The 14,508-nt window shown below is 54.0% G+C and overlaps 1 long non-coding RNA gene across 1 annotated transcript; it reads left to right on the forward strand.

Annotated features, from left to right (window-relative positions):
• The first annotated feature begins 8,111 nt into the window (after positions 1-8,111).
• LOC142485387 (uncharacterized) lies at positions 8,112-14,291 on the forward strand. Its single transcript, XR_012798439.1, has 2 exons — positions 8,112-8,730; positions 13,852-14,291. It is a non-coding gene; the product is annotated as an uncharacterized LOC142485387 (long non-coding RNA).
• Positions 14,292-14,508: the final 217 nt, after the last annotated feature.

Raw genomic sequence — 14,508 nt, forward strand, 5'->3', positions numbered from 1 at the left:
ACTGGGAAATAGGTGGCTCAAAGTCATTTTAGTTTGCACTGTAACTAGGCATTAAAGTCATAACCTTTTCATTCTCCCATATCTTATGATGTCATATAACACCAAAGATGTATTTATATATGGAAACAACATAATTATTGTTGAACGCCATTTAAAAATAAGCCTGTGTTTGCCGTACCTGCTATTAGTGCATTCACCTTTTTTGTATACTCTGAGGTAGATAAATACTAAAGATGCATCATTTGCATGTTACTTCCCAGAATCCCTGGCTGCAGTGGAAGCACTGTAGGCTAAAAGATAATGGTGAAAATCAGGGTTGCAGACCTGTCTAAGGCTGCGGTCCCAGTGACTGCCACAGCGCACGCCACGGTGTGCACTGTGCGCACAAGCACCGGCCCCCCAGTCACTCAGGGCCGAGTACATGCGTTGGCGCACACTCAGCAGCCGCGCTGTACTGCAGGATTCCACACACTCAAACAAATTGTGTGTGGAACTTGCGACGGAGCCGTGGCCACGCCCCCGCTGGCGGTTCAGCAAATGAGGGCGAACCAGCTGCGTGAGGTCATAGCCACGCCCCCGCAAAAACCCGACCACGCCTCCTCCCGTCGCATCCTCTCCCTCTCTCCTGAAGACCGCAGATCGCGGTTAGTGCTGTGCACGCGCCGCCACCCCGCCGGGCGCGCGTGTCACAGTGTTGACTGGGACCGCAGCCTGAGACATGTGAATGTGCTCACAAATTATATTTTTATTAACTGCATTACCAAACTTTTGCCATGTATGATGAAAGAGATCTGTAAATAACATTATTTTTATATATTTATTTGCATACATCTACAATCACCTCCACAGGCAGAGACCATCAAAATTACTATATGCACCAGAAAATAATCTTAATATATAAATTCGAAAGGTTAGTGCTAGATGCGGTGAATCTGATTGGTCCGTGGCCACCCCGACTCTCATTGGCCAAGAGGTACGCCCCACTGTGACACACACATAGACACTATGTCCGCCCTCCCATAGTCAGCCTCCCACATGACTTTCATTGGCCAAAAGGTACAGTGACATCACTGACACACACCTACTTCACTCTCATACACTTGCACTGACACCATACACCCAGAGAACCCCTGCGGAGTCCTTGTTAAGTTTACATCTCACACTCTCACCCCTGTCTACACACACACACACACACACACACACACACACACACACACACACACACACACACACACACAGTCACCCCTATGTACAGAGGCGACCAACTTTATTCTAACTCGGCTAGTTCCGCAAATTTCAGAATATCCCGGTGATGTTCGGTTTTGTATCGTTTTCGCCCGGAGTGTATTGCGTTATTTTCCCGGCTGTGATTTAAGCATTTTATTCCCGCTGGCTGCAATACTGCAATGCCGTGTAAAAACACATGGGGGCGTTTGCGAGCTGTTGTCTTTGAAGCCGTCCCCTATAACCCCTAACATACAGTACATCAATGAAAACCTGTCACATGGTACTAGAGCCAATCAGAGTAGGGATGGAGTTCCCACGCTCTGATTGGCTCTAGTACCATGTGACAGGTTTTCATTGACGTCACATCCTTTCTCCCCCAAGCCTCTGTCACATGGTATACTAGAGCCAATCAGAGTAGGTATGGAGTTCCCACGCTCTAATTGGCTACCGTACCATGTGACAGGTTTTCATTGACGTCACATCCTTTCTCCCCCAAGCCTCTGTCACATGGTATACTAGAGCCAATCAGAGTAGGTATGGAGTTCCCACGCTCTGATTGGCTACCGTACTGGGTGCTGAGCTCAAGGACTGACTCCAGAAAGGAGAATAACAGCAGCACTTCCAACAAAGAGGGACAAGTGCCTATCTGGGTGCCCCCTTCACATAACCCCCCTGCACCTCACATCGCCCCCTGCACCTCACATCACCCCCCCTTGCAAATCAACCCCCCTTCCCTTGCACATCACCCCCCCCCTTGAACATCAACCCCCCCTTGCACATCAACCCCCCCTTCCCTTGCACATCAACCCCCCCTTCCCTTGCACATCAACCCCCCCTTCCCTTGCACAACACCCTCCCCCTTGCACATCAACCACCCCCCTTGCACATCAACGCCTCCTTCCCTTGCACATCAACCCCCCTTCCCTTGTACATCAACCCCCCCTCCCTTCCTTGCACATATCCCCCTGCACATAACATCACCTCCTCGCCTCCGATCACGGCGGGACTGGCCGCGCTCGCAAGCAGTGGGCACCGGAAAAGTGCCGCACTTGAGAGCGGGCTCGGCTCCCCCGGGGAGGAAGGGGAGAGCGGGCTTGGCTCGCGGGGGGAGGGAGAGCGGGCTCGGCTCGCGGGGGGAAGAGGGAGAGCGGGCTCGGCTCGCGGGGGCAGATAGAGCGGGCTCGGCTCGCGGGGGCAGGGAGAGGGGGCTCAGGAGGAGGAAAGCAGCCGCCGCCGTGGGCCGTGTGATGTGCAGGCCTGCCCTATATCCATACCTCTCCAATCCCCGCCACTGCTCAGTGTTCAATGGGGGAGGTTGACGTCGGCGGAGTGACGTTGACGTCGGCGGCATGACATTGACGTCGGTGACAGATTAGCCCTGCCTGCCGACACGCCCACAACCCGCCTCCCAAGCGCGCTTGCTATCTCCTCTGCCAGGACAGCAAAAAGCTCCTGGTAGAGCGAGCGGCAGCAAGCAACAGCGAACAGCAGCACAAAAGTGCTTACTATGTCCCAGGCCTCATACATCCAGTAGCGCAAGCACGCTGCCTAGGGGTCACACTCGACTCCTCTCTCACATTCTCCTCTCACATTCAAAACGTATCTAAAACCTGTCGCTTTTTCCTCCACAATATTACAAAGATACGCCCTTTCCTCTGTTGCTCAACTGCTAAAACTCTGACACAGGCCCTTATTTTTCAATCCGGCCAGGGATCTTACCTGATCCGCAGTCCCTCAATGTACTATACTGGAGGGGAGGTGTTCTCTACCTGTCTTCCGATGTCTCCCGTGTGAAACTTGAGAGTCAGATCTGGAAGAAAGCAGTGTAGGTTATTTCGGTGTATGTATATGACAGTTAAGATAAGATAAAACAGAGAGAGAGTGGGTGAGGGTGACAGGGAGAGAGAGGGGGTGAGAGAGAGAGGGGGGAGAGAGAGAGAGAGAGATGGGGAGAGAGAGAGAGGGGGGAGAGAGAGAGGGGGGGGAGAGAGAGAGAGGGGAGAGGGAAGGGGAAGAGACAGAGGGGGGAAGAGAGAGAGGGGGGGACAGGTGGGGAGAGAGAGAGAGGGGGGAGAGAGAGGGGAGAGGGAAGGGGAAGAGACAGAGGGGGGAAGAGAGAGAGAGGGGGGGAGAGAGAGGGAGGGGGGGAGAGAGGGAGGGAGGGGGGAGAGAGAGGTGGGGGAGAGAGAGAGGTGGGGGAGAGAGAGAGGTGGGGGAGAGAGAGAGGTGGGGGAGAGAGAGAGGTGGGGGAGAGAGAGAGGTGGGGGAGAGAGAGAGGTGGGGGAGAGAGAGAGGTGGGGGAGAGAGAGAGGTGGGGGAGAGAGAGAGGTGGGGGAGAGAGAGAGGTGGGGGAGAGAGAGAGGTGGGGGAGAGAGAGAGGTGGGGGAGAGAGAGAGAGGTGGGGGAGAGAGAGAGAGGTGGGGGAGAGAGAGAGAGGTGGGGGAGAGAGAGAGGTGGGGGAGAGAGAGAGGTGGGGGAGAGAGAGGTGGGGGAGAGAGAGGTGGGGGGAGAGAGAGAGGGGAGAGAGAGAGGGGAGAGAGAGAGGGGAGAGAGAGAGGGGAGAGAGAGGTGGGGGAGAGAGAGAGGGGAGAGACGGGGGGAGAGACGGGGGGAGAGAGAGAGGGGAGAGAGAGACGGGGAGAGAGACAGGAAGGAGAGGGTGGAGAGAGAGGGGGGGAGAGAGAGGGGGTGGAGAGAGGGGGGGAAAGAGGGGGAGAGAGAGAGAGTGGGGGGAGGGAGAGAGGGGAGAGAGGTGGGGGAGAGAGAGAGGTGGGGGAGAGAGAGAGGTGGGGGGAGAGAGAGAGGGGAGAGAGAGGGGAGAGAGAGAGGGGAGAGAGAGAGGTGGGGGGAGAGAGAGGGGGAGAGACGGGGTGAGAGAGAGAGAGGGGAGAGGGAAGGGGAAGAGACAGGGGGGAAGAGAGAGAGGGGGGGGAGAGAGAGGGAGGGGGAGAGAGAGAGGTGGGGGAAGAGAGAGGTGGGGGAAGAGAGAGGTGGGGGGAGAGAGAGGGGAGAGAGAGAGGTGGGGGGAGAGAGAGAGGGGGAGAGAGAGACAGGGGGGAGAGGGGGGAAAGAGGGGGAGAGAGAGTGGGGGGAGGGAGAGAGGGGGGAGAGAAGGGGGGAGAGAGAGAGGGGGGGAGAGAGAGAGAGTGGGGGAGAGAAAGAGAGAGAGAGAGTGGGGGAAAGAGAGAGTATGGGAGAGAGAGAGAGATAGAGTGGGGGAGAGAGAGTGAGTGGGAGGAGAGAGAGTGGGGGGGAGAGAAAGAGATCGAATGGGGGAGAGAGAGTGTGGGGGAGAGAGTGGCTGTGTGGCATTGTGTGTATCAGTTGCTGTGTGTATCATATCAGTGGCTGTGTGGCTGTGTGTGTATCAGTTGCTGTGTGTATCATATCAGTGGCTGTGTGTGTGTGTGTGTGTGTGTGTGTGTGTGTATTGTGGCTGTGTGTGTGTGTATCAGTGGCTGTGTGTGCCTGTGTGTGTATCAGCCACTGATACACACACACACAGCCACTGATACACACACAGCCACTGATACACACACACACAGACACTGATACACACACACACAGACACTGATACACACACACACAGCCACTGATACACACACAGTCACTGACACACACACACAGCCACTGACACACACACACAGCCACCGATACACATACACAGCCACCGATACCCACACAGCCACCGATACCCACACAGCCACCGTTACCCACACAGCCACCGATACACACACACAGCCACCGATACACACACAGCCACCGATACACACACACACACAGCCACTGATACACACACAGCCACTGATACACACACATACAGCCACCGATACATACACACACAGCCACTGATACACACACACAGCCACCGATACACACACATACAGCCACCGATACATACACACACAGCCACTGATACACACACAGAGCCACCGATACACACACACACACTCCCCCCAATACAAAAACATACTCTCCCCAATACACACACAAAGTGGAGTACGGTCAGAGTCAGCGACGGATGTGAGTGTACAAGAAAAAACAAAAAATAATAATGCGCCAAATGGGATGTTACTACGAATATGGGCAATAAGCAAGATTGACAATAAAATATATATAAAAACAAAAAACAAAAAACATGTGACATGAACCAGTCCGGTGCGTATAGGGTATTGCTGAAAAGAATATATATATGAGTGAGACAAACACAACCCAATGAATGGTGCAGCTTCTTTAAAACAGGGAACCCCCAGTCCCTGATATATACGTGGCAACAAAGAAGAAAAAAGTTAGAAGCGCAGTCAGTACGGGGTTGTGGTCAAACTCTATATCTTTATTAATATATCTTGTCCCAGGGATAAACCTCTAGGACAACAACAACATGAGAAGTAATACATTGATAATAATAGTAAAAACTGTGCAGATGAAGCTGTTTGTGCAATTGCACTTGATGGGTCTCCAAGGGGTTAAAAACGGGAGTAGCCCGATAGTAAGTCTCAGTCCTGCAATCTGTGCACTGCCCGGGCAGGTTTAGGTAAAATAGGGGGTACCCCAGGGTTGAGACAATGCTCAAAATGCTCACCCTTGATCCACTTTGGTCCGTTGGTGTCCAGTAGTGTTCTTTGGTCCCGAAATCTGCTCCGTAGCAAGCTGCTCAGATGCGCTGGTGCGCACGATAGCAGACAGCCCTCCGGGTGTCCGGGTCTGATGTCACTTCCGGCTGTGACGCACAGACCCTTCCCGGTAGTCTCTGGGCTTCGTCTATCAGCTCTCCTCCTCCTGCTAGTTGCCGATCACCAGGCAAACAGGTTTTGATCAGCTGGAGCCCAGCGTGTGGTGTTAACAGCTCTACTCCACTGCACTGTATGGAAGCAACACCCTATTGCTCCTCCTCCTACGCGTTTCACCAAAAGGCTTCGTCAGGGATATCAATGCACCAGTGCCATATTAATTTATAGCCAAGTTAATTGCAATGGCTCAATTAGTGTGATAATGAACTTCCATATTGGTTCATTAAACCTATTTTCTTAATGGACTGGTGCTATTGATACAAATGACTGGTTCATGTCACAAACAAAGAAAAAAACAATACTTAAACAAAAAACATGATATAAAAAAGATTAATTACAATATAGGATAAATTAAAAATATTTTAAAATTTTTAAAAATGTAATAAAATATGAATTAAAAATACATTCTTTTATGAATTTATCGGTGTTTGTCATTATTAAACAAATGGATTCATCAATATGTATTATAATAATTTAGCTATACAGTTAAAACACCTTATATAACCCACAGATATATATAATTGAATAACTGACTGACTTGATTACAAAAAAATCAATACATGAAATAGATAATATATTAAACACTCATAAATAGAATTTAAAACATTTAAAATCAGATAAAGAATAGAGATCATTTAAATCTCAATAGATAAATGGTTTATGAGACAGATAACAATTACTGAAAAGCTAAAAGATCCAGTTCTTCATTCAGACCCACTGGACTCATTGTTTGTAATTTGAAAATCCAGTAGGTCTCCTGTTTTCTAAGTTTTAAAAGCCTGTCACCCCTCATAGTTGTATGGCTAATGTGTTCAATACCGACAATGGATTATCCTCCTATATCTTTATTGTGGGCTGTTAAAAAATGACGTGAAACCCCATGTCCAAGGAAGCCTCTTAAGATGTTTCTCCTATGTTCAGTAAAGCGTTCCTTTAAACTTCTCTTGAACAATCATATAAAAACCCCAGTGACTCAGGGAGGAATGTAGCTGCCCCACAAAAATCTAAAAGTAGGGAAATTGAGAAACCCAATCATAACTTCTAACTTTTTTCTTCTTTGTTGCGACGGATGTGAGTGACTGGAGGGGGGCGGGAGACAGAGGAAAGGCCGACGATCCGAGCAGGCGGCTCCCCACCTCCCCATGCACCTATCTCCCGCACCAAGGGGACCGGGGGCAAAGGGAGTGCAGGGGGGTGGGGGGCAAAGGAAGCACTAGGGGGGGCAAAGGGAGCGCCAGGTGGGGCAAAGGGAGCACCAGGGGGGCAAGGAGGGCAAAGGGAGAGTCAGGGGGGCAAAGGGAGCGTCAGGGGGGCAAGGAGGGCAACGGGAACACCAGGGGGGCAAAGGGAGAGCCAGGGGGGCAAGGAGGGCAAAGGGAGAGCCAGGGGGGCAAAGGGAGAGTCAGGGGGGCAAGGAGGGCAAAGGGAACACCAGGGGGGCAAAGGGAGAGCCAGGGGGGCAAGGAGGGCAAAGGGAGAGCCAGGGGGGCAAAGGGAGCGTCAGGGGGGCAAGGAGGGCAAAGGGAACACCAGGGGGGCAAAGGGAGAGACAGGGGGGCAAGTGGAGAGCCAGGGGGGGGGGACAAATGGAGTGCCAGGTGGGGCAAAGGGAGCACCAGGGGGGGCAAAGGGAGCGCCAGGAGCACCAGGGAGGGGCAAAGGGAGCACCAGGGGGGCAAGGCGAGCGCCAAGGGGGCAAAGGGAGCACCAAGGGGGCAAAGGGAGCGCCAGGGGTGATACCCACACAGCCACCGATACCCACACAGCCACCGATACACACACACACAGCCACCGATACACACACAGCCACCGATACACACACACAGCCACCGATACACACACAGCCACCGATACACACACACACAGCCACCGATACACACACACACAGCCACCGATACACACACACACAGCCACCGATACACACACACAGCCACCGATACACACACAGCCACCGATACACACACAGCCACCGATACACACACACACAGCCACCGATACACACACACACAGCCACCGATACACACACACACAGCCACCGATACACACACACACAGCCACCGATACACACACACACAGCCACCGATACACACACACACAGCCACCGATACACACACAGCCACCGATACACACACAGCCACCGATACACACACAGCCACTGCACAGCAAAGGAATAGCCCGCGATCGCAAGTGTAGCCAGGTCCCCTGTCAGGGCTCAGAGCCCCTTCGGGTACTCACAGGGCAGTCAGCCCCCAGGGTGCACAGGGACAGAGTCACATGTCCCAAGGGAGCCAATAGGGCGGCAGCATGTCCCTGCAGGGAGATGGATACATTTCGCGGGCTGGCAGTTGGTGACAGTTGGTGACCGGAGCAGCTAAGGGAAGGAGGTCGGGTGCGGGAGTCAGTGACTCCCTGCACTAGGCCAGCAGCCCCCCAGGCCCCAGATAGCCCTGAGTCACCAGTAGCTGAGTGCTATAGGGACAGGCCCTAGGTTAGGGACCCTGCCCCATTAGCTGTTTGATAGGGACACAGCGGACGCTGCGTTTCCTGCGGAGAGACTTGGGCTCAAGTCTCCGCCATTAAAGAGAGCTGGACTATCTTCAGGGTGGGATCGCCCCTGACGGATCACCACGCGGGTGGATCCTGGATGTCGTGTGGGAGCTCGTCTGATCCTTTGTGAAGCCATTGCAGGCCCGAGCACGGGAGCGCTCGGCAGGTAACCAGTAACAACAAGTGCACCAACAGAGTCCTCACGCGGGACTAGTGGCTGCGCAGTCACACACACACCCATATCATTTAAAGGGACACACTGTGTGGGGTCACTGGGTATCACGGGGCGGGATCACCCGGTGGGAGGAGGTTGCGTCCTGCGAGACGCCGTAGTAGTGTCGCCTCTAGAGAGGGACACCTGTTATTATATGCAAGTTCCTTCTATGCCCACAAGTAAAGTTATTGGTTGTAATATATATGCTGTTGTGTGATATATATATATATATATATTGTCCTGCGATCACCCGGTGGGAGGAGGCCCGAGCAAATAATTATTTATTATTTTGTCCGAATTTGGGCTAGTATTACTCAGTCAAATGTATATCTTAGGGAGCTTCAGACAAACCCGACTATCCCTGTCAGGCCCCAAACCGCGCCCCTGCACTCTTTCCTAAATCTGTCTCAGCGTCTCCCCTCCTGAAACCCCTCTCCTGGCTCCTGTCACACCCCGCACCTCACACCCAATCCTCCTCCTCCTCCTCACTTTTACAGCTTTACCCCCCTCTGCCCCTCCTCACATCCCAGCCCTAATTTCTTCCTATGCTCCCTCCCGACCCGTGCGTTGTACCCCCTTTGTATGTAAAGCCCTCTCCCGCCTTAACCCTTTCTCACTGGCTGCCCCACACTCTGGGATGACCTTTAAGAGCCACCTTAAGGCACACCGGCTGAGAGAAGCCTATGAGTAGCCGCGCCGTGGCTAATACTATACACACGATACATGAAGCTCGGCGGCCCCCTGCAGGCGCACTTACCACAGCGCCCTCCTACTGTCTCTGTACCTTCTTCCTAACAATTAGAGTGTAAGCTCCTCGGAGCAGGGACGCTTCCGCAATGTAACTTTCTGTCTGAAGCGCTTATTCCCATGATCTGTTATTTGTATGTCGCCCCCTGTAAGCAGAACGGGCGACTTATCCTTCTACTACTGGGGTAAGCCCTGGTAAGGGCAGGCGCCAGTAGTGACCATGGGGTTTCCCCCCTCACCAAGCCCCGCCTCTGTGATAGAGGCAGGCCCCTGGCCCTGTGCAGGCCTAGACAGAGAGGAGGTCCTGCTGACATCACAGGGGGCGGGGCTGTGTCTGTTTAGTGGGCTGTCCCGTGGCTGTGTGGGAGAGAGGTCTGAGTGCAGCTCGGGAAGAATACTATTTAATAAGAATAGATATGACACGGCCTTCTCCTGCCGGCTCCTCTTAGTTTTATTTCCCCTTCTGTTATCCATATTCTGTATGTCCGGCTACAGGAAGGGTCAGGAGACAGGGGGGACAGAGGCAGGAGAACCCATCTGGCTCCGGCTTTGCCTGTCCCTACTAATACAAACATACAACCCCATACAACTATTTACCCTATTTCCTCGATTGTAAGACGCACCCTTGATTTAATAAAAAAAAAATTGGGAAAAAAAATCCCACTATATTAAATGTGCAGAATTTTTGTGTTTATTTTTTAACTAGCAGGGTCACATGACACTTCAATAACCAATGGGGAGAGAGAGGCAGACACAGAATGGGGAGCGACAGGCAGAATGGGGGGAGAGAAACTGGAGGGAAGGGGGGGAGGGAATGTGAGGGAAGGGGGGGGAGGGAATGTGAGGGAAGGGGGGGGAGGGAATGTGAGGGAAGGGGGGGGTGGAATGTGAGGGAAGGGGGGGATGGAATGTGAGGGAAGGGGGGGAGGGAATGTGATGGAAGGGGGGGGTGGAATATGAGGGAAGGGGGGGGTGGAATGTGAGGGAAGGGGGGGGTGGAATGTGAGGGAAGGGGGGGAGGGAATGTGAGGGAAGGGGGGGGTGGAATGTGATGGAAGGGGGGGAGGGAAGGGGGGATGGAATGTGATGGAAGGGGGGGAGAGAATGTGAGGGAAGGGGGGGATGGAATGTGAGGGAAGGGGGGGATGGAATGTGAGGGAAGGGGGGGGATGGAATGTGAGGGAAGGGGGGGAGGGAAGGGGGGATGGAATGTGAGGGAAGGGGGGGAGAGAATGTGAGGGAAGGGGGGGGATGGAATGTGAGGGAAGGGGGGGATGGAATGTGAGGGAAGGGGGGGGGTGGAATGTGATGTAAGAGGGGGGAGGGAATGTGAGGGAAGGGGGGGAGGGAATGTGAGGGGAGGGAATGTGAGGGAAGGGGGGAGAGAATGTGAGGGAAGGGGGGGAGAGAATGTGAGGGAAGGGGGGGGAGAGAATGTGAGGGAAGGGGGGGAGAGAATGTGAGGGAAGGGGGGGGGAGAGAATGTGAGGGAAGGGGGGGGAGAGAATGTGAGGGAAGGGGGGGGAGAGAATGTGAGGGAAGGGGGGGGGAGAGAATGTGAGGGAAGGGGGGGGGAGAGAATGTGAGGGAATGGGGGGGAGAGAATGTGAGGGAAGGGGGGGGAGAGAATGTGAGGGAAGGGGGGGAGAGAAAATGTGAGGGAAGGGGGGGGGAGAGAATGTGAGGGAAGGGGGGGGAGAGAATGTGAGGGAAGGGGGGGGGAGAGAATGTGAGGGAAGGGGGGGGAGAGAATGTGAGGGAAGGGGGGGGAGAGAATGTGTGGGAAGGGGGGGGAGAGAATGTGAGGGAAGGGGGGGGAGAGAATGTGAGGGAAGGGGGGGGAGAGAATGTGAGGGAAAGGGGGGGGAGAGTATGTGAGGGAAGGGGGGGTGAGGAGGAAAGGGGGGGGGAGAGAATGTGAGGGAAAGGGGGGGGAGAGAATGTGAAGGAAAGGGGGGGGGAGAGAATGTGAAGGAAGGGGGGGAGAGAATGTGAGGGAAGGGGGGGGAGAGAATGTGAGGGAAGGGGGGGGAGAGAATGTGAGGGAAGGGGGGGGAGAGAATGTGAGGGAAGGGGGGGGGGAATGTGAGGGAAAGGGGGGGGGAGAGAATGCGAGGGAAGGGGGAGAGAATGTGAGGGAAGGGGGAGAGAGAATGTGAGGGAAGGGGGAGAGATAATGTGAAGGAAGGGGGAGAGAATGGGAGGGAGAGAATGGGAGGGAAGGGGGGAGAGAATGGGAGGGAAGGGGGGGAGAGAATGGGAGGGAAGGGGGAGAGAATGGGAGGGAAGGGGGGGAGGGAAGGGGGGGGAGAGAATGGAGGGAAGGGGGGGGAGAGAATGGGAGGGAAGGGGGGGGAGGAAGGGGGGGGAGAGAATGGGAGGGAGAGAATGGGAGGAAGGGGGGGGGGAGAGAATGGGAGGAAGGGGGGGGAGAGAATGGGAGGGAAGGGGGGGGGGAGAATGGGAGGGAAGGGGGGTGAGAATGGGAGGGAAGGGGGGGGGAGAGAATGGGAGGGGAAGGGGGGGGTGAGAATGGGAGGGAAGGGGGGGGAGAGAATGGGAGGGAAAGGGGGGGGAGAGAATGGGAGGGAAGGGGGGGAGGGAAGGGGGGGGAGAATGGGAGGGGAAGGGGGAGGGAGAGAACTGGGAAGGAAGGGGGAGAATGGGAGGGAAGGGGGAGAGATTGGAGGGATGGGGGAGAGGATGGGGGGGAGGGGACACACACTGATTCACACACACTGATCCACATGACACACCCACACACACACCCACACACACACACACACACACACACACACACACACCCACACACACACACTGATAAACACCACACACACACACTGAAACACACACACACACTGAAACACACACACACACACACACACACTGATACACACACACACACACTGATACACACACACTGATACACACTGACACACACACACACACACACACACACACACACACACACACACACAGATACACACACACACAGATACACACACACACACAGATACACAAACACACAGAGATACACACACACACACACACACACACACACACACACACACACACTGATACACACACACACTGATACACACACTGACACACACACACACTGACACACACACACACAGACCCACTGATACACACACACACACACACACACACACACACACTGATACACACACACACACACACACATACAGACACACACACACACACTGACACACACACACACAGACCCACTGATACACACACACACACACACACACACACACACACACAGTGACAAACACACACACACACAGACACATACAGAGACAAACACACACACACACAGACACACACAGTGACAAACACACACACACACACACACAGTGACAAACACATACAGAGACACAGAGAGAGAGACACACAAACACATCCAGAAAGACACAGCTACCTCTGCACCTCCTGCATTTCACACGGGGATTCGGAGGGCGGGGGGGCTTCTGGGCAATGTTGATGTGCCCTGACAGACCTCTCCCATCCCTCTGCACCTCATGGGGAGGGGAGGGGGAGGGGAGGGGGGGGAGAGGGGGGGGGGGATGATCGCAGCCATGTGATGTTCATGCACTCTGTGAATATCCTGGCCGGCATCTGCAGCAGCGCCCCCTAGCGGATTTTTTTTTAAATACATCGATTCTAAAACGCAGACCTATTTCAGCCTGTGAAAATAGGGGAAAAAAGTGCATCCTAGAATCGAGGAAATACGGTAATAAGAATAGATATGACACGGCCTTCTCCTGCCGGCTCCTCTTAGTTTTATTTCCCCTTCTGTTATCCATATTCTGTATGTCCGGCTACAGGAAGGGTCAGGAGACAGGGGGGACAGAGGCAGGAGAACCCATCTGGCTCCGGCCTTGCCTGTCCCTACTAATACAAACATACAACCCCTCACTGAATAACATAGCCCTAATCCCATGTGACAAGGATGGGTAGGACAGGCACTGCTATCCTTCCTCTGCCATAGAGGATGGGACCCTCCCCCCCCCCATGCTGTGACTCCTGTATGGGATGATACACTGGGGGAGATGCTGCAGGAGAGGAGGAAGCAATCAGAGGTCTCTCCCCCTCCCCCTGGGTATCACTGCAGCTTTCTGCCTGTCTGGGAGTCACAGCTCGCAACTATCGTCTGTGCAAGTCTGTATAGTAAAGATGGAGAGATGAGCACGTGCCTGGATAATAGTTATTGTGCCCATTACTGTGCTGTATGTGTTTGGTGGGGTGGGGGGAGCTGTATTCATGTAAATGTAGGCCATGTTTTTGTTTTTTTAAATACAGGATTGGTACAGCAGGCCAGCGGGGACCCACGGGGACAACCCAAGGACAACCCACGGACAACCACAGGGACCACCTGAGGACCCACGAAGGACACCTGCGGGGAAGAACTGGTGGCCCCACAGCTGTGGGGGCCCCAGGCACCCACAGGGCCACCCGAGGGCCCCCCAGACACCCGTGGGAACCACCCGAGGGCCCCTAGACACCTGTGGGAACCACCTGAAAGCTCCCAGACAACCGCGTGGACGCCATTGGTGCCCACGGACACCCGCGGGGACCACCTGGAGGCCCACAGAGCCTAGCGGGGACAACCCGAAGTCCCCCAGACACCGGTGGGCACCCCCCAGGATGAACTGTGGAACCTGCGGACACCCATCTGGACCACCGGGGACCCCTGCTGGACTGCGGTATTAATCCTGTGTGTAAAAAAAATAATGGTTTTATGAATATTGTAATGGTTTATTAGGGACCTAGGAGGTGGCCAGTGGGGCTGTTATGTGTATTTTTGTTTATTGTGGGTAGCGGGGGTGAGTGAACGGGGTATTGGCCCCAAGGATGGGTGTTTAGGCCTACCGGGAGGGGGGATAGCGGGAGGGATTAACCCCTTCATTACCTTAGCGGTATTAACCCCTAAGTTAAAGAAGAGGTTAAGTCATCCCG

This window comes from Ascaphus truei, unplaced genomic scaffold (assembly GCF_040206685.1).
Source record: "Ascaphus truei isolate aAscTru1 unplaced genomic scaffold, aAscTru1.hap1 HAP1_SCAFFOLD_580, whole genome shotgun sequence".
Taxonomy (NCBI): Eukaryota; Metazoa; Chordata; class Amphibia; order Anura; family Ascaphidae; genus Ascaphus; species Ascaphus truei.